The 7,716-nt window shown below is 49.3% G+C and overlaps 1 non-coding gene and 1 pseudogene across 1 annotated transcript; one reads left to right on the forward strand and one right to left on the reverse strand.

Annotated features, from left to right (window-relative positions):
- Window positions 1-647: 647 nt before the first annotated feature.
- On the forward strand, window positions 648-766 carry LOC125994004 (U5 spliceosomal RNA). The gene has a single exon (XR_007490469.1). It is a non-coding gene; the product is annotated as a U5 spliceosomal RNA (small nuclear RNA).
- Window positions 767-5,366: 4,600 nt separating this feature from the next.
- LOC125993990 (U2 spliceosomal RNA) lies at window positions 5,367-5,574 on the reverse strand (annotated as a pseudogene).
- Between the last annotated feature and the right edge of the window lie 2,142 nt (window positions 5,575-7,716).

Consider the following 7,716-nt stretch of genomic DNA (forward strand, 5'->3'; position numbering starts at 1 on the left):
GTTCCTCATACATCACAAGTATGGATTTCTAGAAAACAACTTTTACTTTCTAAAGTAAAATGACAGAAATATTTTCTAATGTCAAATATCAAACGCCACCAACGCAGTGGAGGTGAATTACACTCCAAACCATGCCAGCAACGTCAAAAGCCTCAATTATTTGCGACACAAGGGAGACATAGAGCATTTCCGAAGTTTGAAAAATCATTTGAGAAATTACGATCGTATTTTGTTTCCCGATTTGTGTTGAATAAAGTTATGAAATTACAAATTTTCAAATAAAACACAGGGATGGGATCATTTCCCGTTCTCTCAGACCAAAAGTACACGTACCAAGACATACAACTGTTTTTACCATCAATAATCAAAATAGACGCCCAATATAATTGAAAGAACGAGCGCCATCAGTGTTCGATCAGATACCTACAATCCTGTGCGCCAACAATGTTTAAAGTAAGTGAGACATTAATGAACACAAAATACTCGTTTAAACATTCTATTTTGCTTGAGTCCTTGTAAGTATAGTAAATCCATCAACTTCTATTGTTTGTATTAGAAGGAATGGTTGCTGCAATTTGAGTGTGAGACCGCCTGTGAATTTAGTGAGACCAGCAGTGGGGTGGCCCGTTTTGACTCAGATTTTCAGATCACTCGTTTCTCTTCAGATCGAATAAATCTTTCGCCTTTTACTAAAGATTTCTGTGGAGAGGAACAATAAAGAGTATACCATTTCCGTGGAGAGGAACAATATATAATAATATATAATATAATAATAATTGAGTATATCTCAATTTGTTGATGCTCTGCGAAAGAATATCAATATTGCAACGGATAGCCGCCTATATCATACTCCGTGCAACAATCATACGTTCACATAATTTATACCGGCACGTGTGAACATGTTCACATAAACAGAGAAATTATGCCGAGTGCAGACAGACAATCACGTTTAAAACCTCGTTTATCATCCATCCATTTATCCATCCTATTCCGCTTATCCGGGTTGGGTCGAGGGGGAGACAGCTTTAGGAGGGACTCCCAGGCTTCCCTCTCCCCAGCCACTTCATCCAACTCAACCCGGGGAATCCCAAGGCGTTCCCAGGCCAGCCGAGAGACATAGTCTTTCCAGCACGTCCTGGATCGCCCGCGAGGTCTCCTACCGGTGGGACATGTCCGGAACACTTCCAAAGGGAGGCGTCCAGGAGGCATCCTGATGAGATGCCTGAGCCACCTCATCTGGCTCCTCTCACCGTAGAAGAGCAGCGGCTCTACTCCGAGTCCCTCCCGGATGACCAAGCTTCTCAAGGGAGAGCCCGGACACCCTGCAGAGGAAACTCATTTCGGCCGCTTGTATTCTGGATCTCGTTCTTTCGGTCACGACCCAAAGCTCGTGACCATAGTTGAGGGTAGGAGCGTAGATCGACCGGTAAATTGAGAGCTTTGCCTTTTGTCTCAGCTCTCTCTTCACCACGACGGATTAGTACAGAGTTCGCATTACTGCCGACGCTGCACCAAACCGCCTGTCGATCTCGCGCTCCATCCTGCTCTCACTCGTGAACAAGACCCAAAGATACTTGAACTCCTCCACTTGGGGCAGGATCTCATCCCCGATCCGGAGAGGGCATCCCACCCTTTTCCGACCGAGGACCATGGCCTCGGATTTGGAGGTGCTGACCCTCATCCCGACCACTTCACACTCGGCTGCGATCCACCCCAGTGAGAGCTGGAGATCACGGCTTGAAGAAGCCAACAGCACCACGTCATCTGCAAAAAGCAGAGACGCAATGCTGAGGTCCCAGAACTGGACCCCCTCAACGCCTTGGCTGCGTGTAGAAATTCTGTCCATAACCATTATGAACAGAATCGGTGACAAAGGGCAGCCTTGGCAGAGTCCAGCCCTCACTGGGAAAGAATCTGACTTACTGCCAGAAATGCGGACCAAACTCTGGTATTGGTGATACAGGGACCAAACCGCCCTTATCAGTTGGCTCAGCACCCCGTACTCCCGAAGCACCCTCCACAAAACTTCCCGAAGGACACGATTGAACCCCTTCTCCAAGTCCACAAAACACATGTGGACAGGTTGGGCGAACTCCCATGCCCCCTCGAGGATCCTGCCCAGGGTGTAGAGCTGGTCCACTGTTCCATGGCCAGGACAAAAGCCACACTGCTCCTCCTTAATCCGAGGTTCGACCTCCCGACAGACCATCATCTCCAGCACCCCTGAATAGACCTTACCAGGGAGGCTGAGGAGTGTGATTCCCCTATAGTTGGAACACAACCTCCGGTCTCCCGTCTTAAAGAGGGGAACCACCACCCCAGTCTGCCAATCCAGAGGCACCGTCCCCGATGTCCACGCAATGCTGTAGAGGCGTGTCAGCCATGATAGTCCCACAACATCCAGAGCCTTTAAAAACTCTGGGCGGATCTCATCCACCCCCGGGGCCATGCCCCAGAGGACTTTTTTGATTACCTCAGTGAGTTCGACCCCAGAGATTGGAGAGTCCACCTCAGAGTCTCCAGGCCCTGTTTCCACAATGGAAGGCGTGTCGGTGGAATTGAGGAGGTCTTCAAAGTACTCTCCCCACCGACTCACGACGTCCCGTGTCGAGGTCAGCAGCACGTCATCTCCAGTGTAAACAGTGTTGACGGTGCACTGGTTCCCCCTCCTGAGACGCCGGATGGTGGACCAGAATTTCCTCGAAGCCATCCGGAAGTCATTCTCCATGGCCTCGCCAAACTCCTCCCACGCCCAGCTCGGGCTCCTTTTCAGTCAGAGAGGCGATATTCCATGTCCCAAGAGTCAGCTTCTGCAGCCAGGGATCGGTCCGCCAAGGTCCCTGCCTTTTTCCGCCGCCCATTTTGCACTGCACCCGACCCCTTTGGCCCCTCCGGCAGGTGGTGAGCCCATGGGAAGGGGGACCCATGTTTCCTTTTCGGGCTGTGCCCAGCCGGGCCCCGTGGGCGAAGGCCTGGCCACCAGACGCTCGCCTTCGAGCCCCACCTCCACGCCTGGCTCCAGATGTGGGGCCCGGTGACCCGCGTCCGGGCGAGGGAAAACAAAATCCATTTATGTTTTTCTTCATAAGGGGCTTGTGAGAGCCGTGCTTTGTCTGGCCCTTCACCTAGGATCCGTTTGCCATGGATGACCCTACCAGGGGCATGAAGCCCCAGACAAGATGGCTGCTAGGATCATTGGGGCGTGCAAACCCCTCCTCCACGGTAAAGTGATGACTAACGAAGGGGCTTCGTTTATCAATGCAGTTTAACTTCTGGTGGGACCCATTTGAATTGGCACATGCCAGTCTATTGTAATTTGGCAAAAAATATTGTTTTTAAATAAAAAACAATAACCAACCCTGTCAATTGCACAAGCACTCCTCTTTACTGTTCACAAGCACAATCACAAGTACAAGTCGTCTTCATCCATAAGCACATGAGTCTTTCCTTGTTAAAACACAGCAGCCCTACAAAAAATGTTCCATCAACTTTTAGTGTCTTAATAGACAATGATGGTATTTATTTAAATATTGAAACAAAATATCTACCTCCTTCAATGTTACACGTGAATGCACATACAGAGAGAAGTTTTATTCATTTTGATAAGGCTACATGAAGCAAAATATAAAGGTGAATACACACTGTTTTCGTGCACCATTTTAGCCCAATTCCATCATTTCCTTGTCTGTCTGTGCCTCCTTACCAGCAAATTTCTGGAAGTCCACATGGCGTCTTTGATGGCAGCAAAAGTGAGCCACTGCAAAGTCTTCTTGCTTGATTTTCAACGGGCTCACCCCATAGAGTACAAGGTTCAAGATTCAAGAGTTTTTTATTCGCCATGTTTGAGCGTGCCAAACAAGGAATTTGACTTCGGTAAATCACAGCCTCTGTTCAACATTTAGGTGACTAACAACAACATGTGAAAAATGAAAGATATTCTCAAACATCCCCTGATCTTAAACTGATCTTAAACTCCCAAGAGGGCAAGGAAAAACTCATAACTCCAGCTAGGGGAAATGAGAAACCTTGAGAAGAGACCACAGATGGGAGGGTCCCTCTTCGAGGATGACCAGGCTGCAATGGATGCAGAGAGGACACATAGTACAAACAGTGTAAACAAAAAAGGTGTGGAAAGCGGGATGTTATTGCACAGTAATGACTCTGAGACTCTAAGAGTGGTGTGAGTTCATCAGAGCGACAGCCTGGGGGAAGAAGCTGTCTCTGTGTCTGCTGGTTTTAGTGTACAGAGCTCTATAACGGCGTCCGGAGGGGAGTAGTTCAAACAGGCTGCAACCTGGGTGCGAAGGGTCTGTTGAGATGTTGATGTCTGCATTCAACACTTCCCTTGCCGGGAACTGCAGGTCGCCCACAGGTATACGGCAGCCATGAACTACCTGAGCAGGTGCCACACTGACTCCTGGGCGCCACAGCCAGGTCGGGGGCACGTTGAGAGCGCTGATATGCCCCGGGAGTGCATAACGGACCTGACTGGGAGGCCATCATGGGCCACCATCCACGACAGGTCCCAACAAGTTTGTTTCGAGAGGGCGGGGTGGTTGACGTTGTGCCAAACTGTTGTGGGCTCGCCGAATGCGGGTCCGAGCACTGGACAAACCACTTCCCGCTGTACGACAGAGATCATAGATCTGTGACTTGTTAAAATGTCACTATTTTCTTGCTCTAATTTAAAGTTCTTCAAAAACTTTTTGGTGAAGAAATAAGAAGGTGGCGCGTTAAAAGACACAGGAATTCATTGGTCGATGGGTATTAGCTTTAGTTTCCGGAGGTATGTGTCACGTCTCGCCCTGCTCCACTATGTGTCTGTCTTGGTTTCTGTCTGTGTGCTCGCCCCTCCCCTCCTGTGTGCCCATGATCAGTGTGATTGTTCCCACCTGCCTCTCGTTACCTGTCGTGTATAAAAGTCCTGTCTGCCCCTCTCTCCCTGTCGGATCATTGGTTTTGGTCATTGGTTTTGGTCATTGGTTTTGGTTCCTGTCGTTCGGTGTGTCGTCCTGTCTTGGTGCCGTCATGTCCTGCTGTCTTCTTGTTCCACGTCCCGGTCAGTCAGTCAAGTTATTGTTTAAGTCATGTCAGTTTACCGAGTCTGTATTTTGAGTTGCTTCAATAAACCCTGGTCCGAGCTGCACTTGGTCGTCCTGCTCCATGCTCCACCACCCGACCGTGACAGTATGAGCCCATCCAGAATCGTGTCATTGCTTGGCTTTTCGATGCATTTGGTGTAACGAGCGCGCTTCGCAGGTGCAGGGCAACATATCTGCTTCCGAGGAAGAGTTTTAAGTTCGGGACTCCTTCTCCTCTATTTTTTTTTCTTTTTCTTCATGGTGTCCCTCTTCAGTCCCTCTGACTTGGATTTCCAGGTGAAGTAAAAAATGGCTCGGTCCAATTCTAAAAGCAACTTACTTGCTGGGATGAAAACAGAACTGATTAGTAAAAGCAAGGGTAAAATCACCACTTTTATGGTTAAAATTCTCTCTTCTACGGTCAGCTCTCTTAATCCCCCAAACCCAAGAACAGATACTACACTTTATCTTAGCCAAAAGGCAGAGAAGCGATGGAGTATGCGAGTGAGGGACTCGCTTACAGGCTTCCCCGTCTACCCATTCTCACCAACGGTTTGTTAGAATAGGCCTCTTTGGCACATGTGATTAGCTAGGGAGCTTGAGCTATGCCATTATATCGCTGTAACACTTCTCTTGCTTTATTAGCTTTCTCTACTCTATGAAACCCTTTGCACATATGTAGAAGTCGCTCTCGGTTAAGATGACAAGGTCACACATTATCACACAGGCTAGGCAGTCGCCTCCTTGCAGGAAGGCGGCCAGAGTAGTATAAGAGCAGGAACCTTGGCGCTGGGAGAGGAACCTTCTTCTGCATCTCGCAGAAAGGGCTCCACAGCTGTGCATCAATCATTTTGGCATACATTAAATAGTTAAACTGTGAAGGCTTTCTCTTGGTAATTACTGTTAGCATATCGAGCATTAAAGATAAAGAACTGGGAACAAACCTAACAGGTTACAGTACGGAACAGAGTGCTGCTCTAATGGGCACTAAAAAATCGGCAAACTTGTCTGATGACTTATTTGTTCACTCTTCTTCATCCGCAGTAATGCATGTAGTAGTTCACGAGGCATATATGTGTCCCCTTTGACCAGTCTCTATCCAAATACACAGTGTAGATACCTATTAAAATGGTAGACCCGATGAACATGAAAGGCAAATGAGAATTTGCCAAGAACTTTCCAGGGTCATCATATGTACAACGGCTGCGCCAAAAGGAGTCAGGCCAGAAGAATACAGCGGAACTAACACAAGATTTGAACGCACGCCTTAGTAGAGACTGAGAGCCTAAATCCAGCGCTTCAGCGACACTACCTACCAACTGCAGTTTCAACATTGAATTTTGTTGACATTTCTAATAAAATGTGAAAGTGGATAAAAAGTTGGTTTCTCCACCAGCATCCAGGTTAGTGCTGCCCGACTGAGCTTTGTTCATAATGTAATGAGTGACAGTCAGAATCCAGTTACGAGTTGGAACCGAATGCTTGTTAGCCGATTAGAGGACTTGATGAATTGCTAGCACTGAGCAGCAGAGTGGCGCAGCGGGAGCGTGCTGGGCCCATAACCCAGAGGTGGATAGATCAAAACCATCCTCTGCTGTTTGTCTGGTTTGGACCTTCTTTCAAGTCATGCTTTTGAGAAAAAATGTCGTGCGCATTATCTTTTCCACACGTTGGTTGTGCTGCACCTGGAGGCAGGGCTCGAAGGCGAGCGTCTGGTGGCCGGGCCTTCGCCCATGGGGCCCGGCCGGGCACAACCCGAAAAGGAAACGTTGGTCCCCCTTCCCATGGGCTCACCACCTGTGCGAGGGGCCAAAGGGGTCGAGTGCAGTGTGAGCTGGGCGGTGGCCAAAGGCAGGGACCTTGGCGGTCTGATCCCCGGCTGCAGAAGCTAGCTCTTGGGACATGGAATATCACCTCTCTGGCTGGAAAGGAGCCCGAGCTGGTGTGCGAGGCAGAAAAATTCTGACTAGATATAGTCGGACTAGCCTCCACGCACAGTTTGGGTTCCGGTAGAAGCCCTCTCGAGAGGGGCTAGACTCTCTTCCACTCTGGAGTTGCCCACGGTGAGATGTGTCGAGCAGATGTGGTGGGTATACTTATTGCCCCCCCGGCTGGGCGTCTGCACATTGGGGTTCACCCCGGTGAACGAGAGGGTAGCTTCCCTCCGCCTTCAGGTGGGGGGACGGGTCCTGACTGTTGTTTGTGTCTATGCCCACCCTTCTTGGAGTCCCTGGAGGAAGTGCTGGAGAGCGCTCCTTCTGGGGACTCCATCGTTCTACTGGGTGACTTCAATGCTCACGTGGGCAATGGCACCAGGACTTTGTAGTTGTGTCATCAGATTTTCGGCCGCATGTTTTGGACACTCGGGAGAAAAGAGGGGCGGAGCTGTCAACTGATCACCACCTGTTGGTGGGTTGGCTCCGATGGTGGGGGAAGATGCTGGTCCGACCTGGAAGACCCAAACACTCTGTGAGGGTCTGCTGGGAACGTCTGGCAGAATCTCCTGTCAGGAAGAGCTTCAACTCCCACCTCCGGCAGAGCTTTTCCCACGTCCCGGGGGAGGCGGGGGTCATTGAATTTATATAACTCGACCTCTACGTTTTAAGCTTGATGAGCCAAAATATCAGATCTTGCT

The sequence above is a fragment of the Syngnathus scovelli genome, chromosome 1, assembly GCF_024217435.2.
Source record: "Syngnathus scovelli strain Florida chromosome 1, RoL_Ssco_1.2, whole genome shotgun sequence".
Taxonomy (NCBI): Eukaryota; Metazoa; Chordata; class Actinopteri; order Syngnathiformes; family Syngnathidae; genus Syngnathus; species Syngnathus scovelli.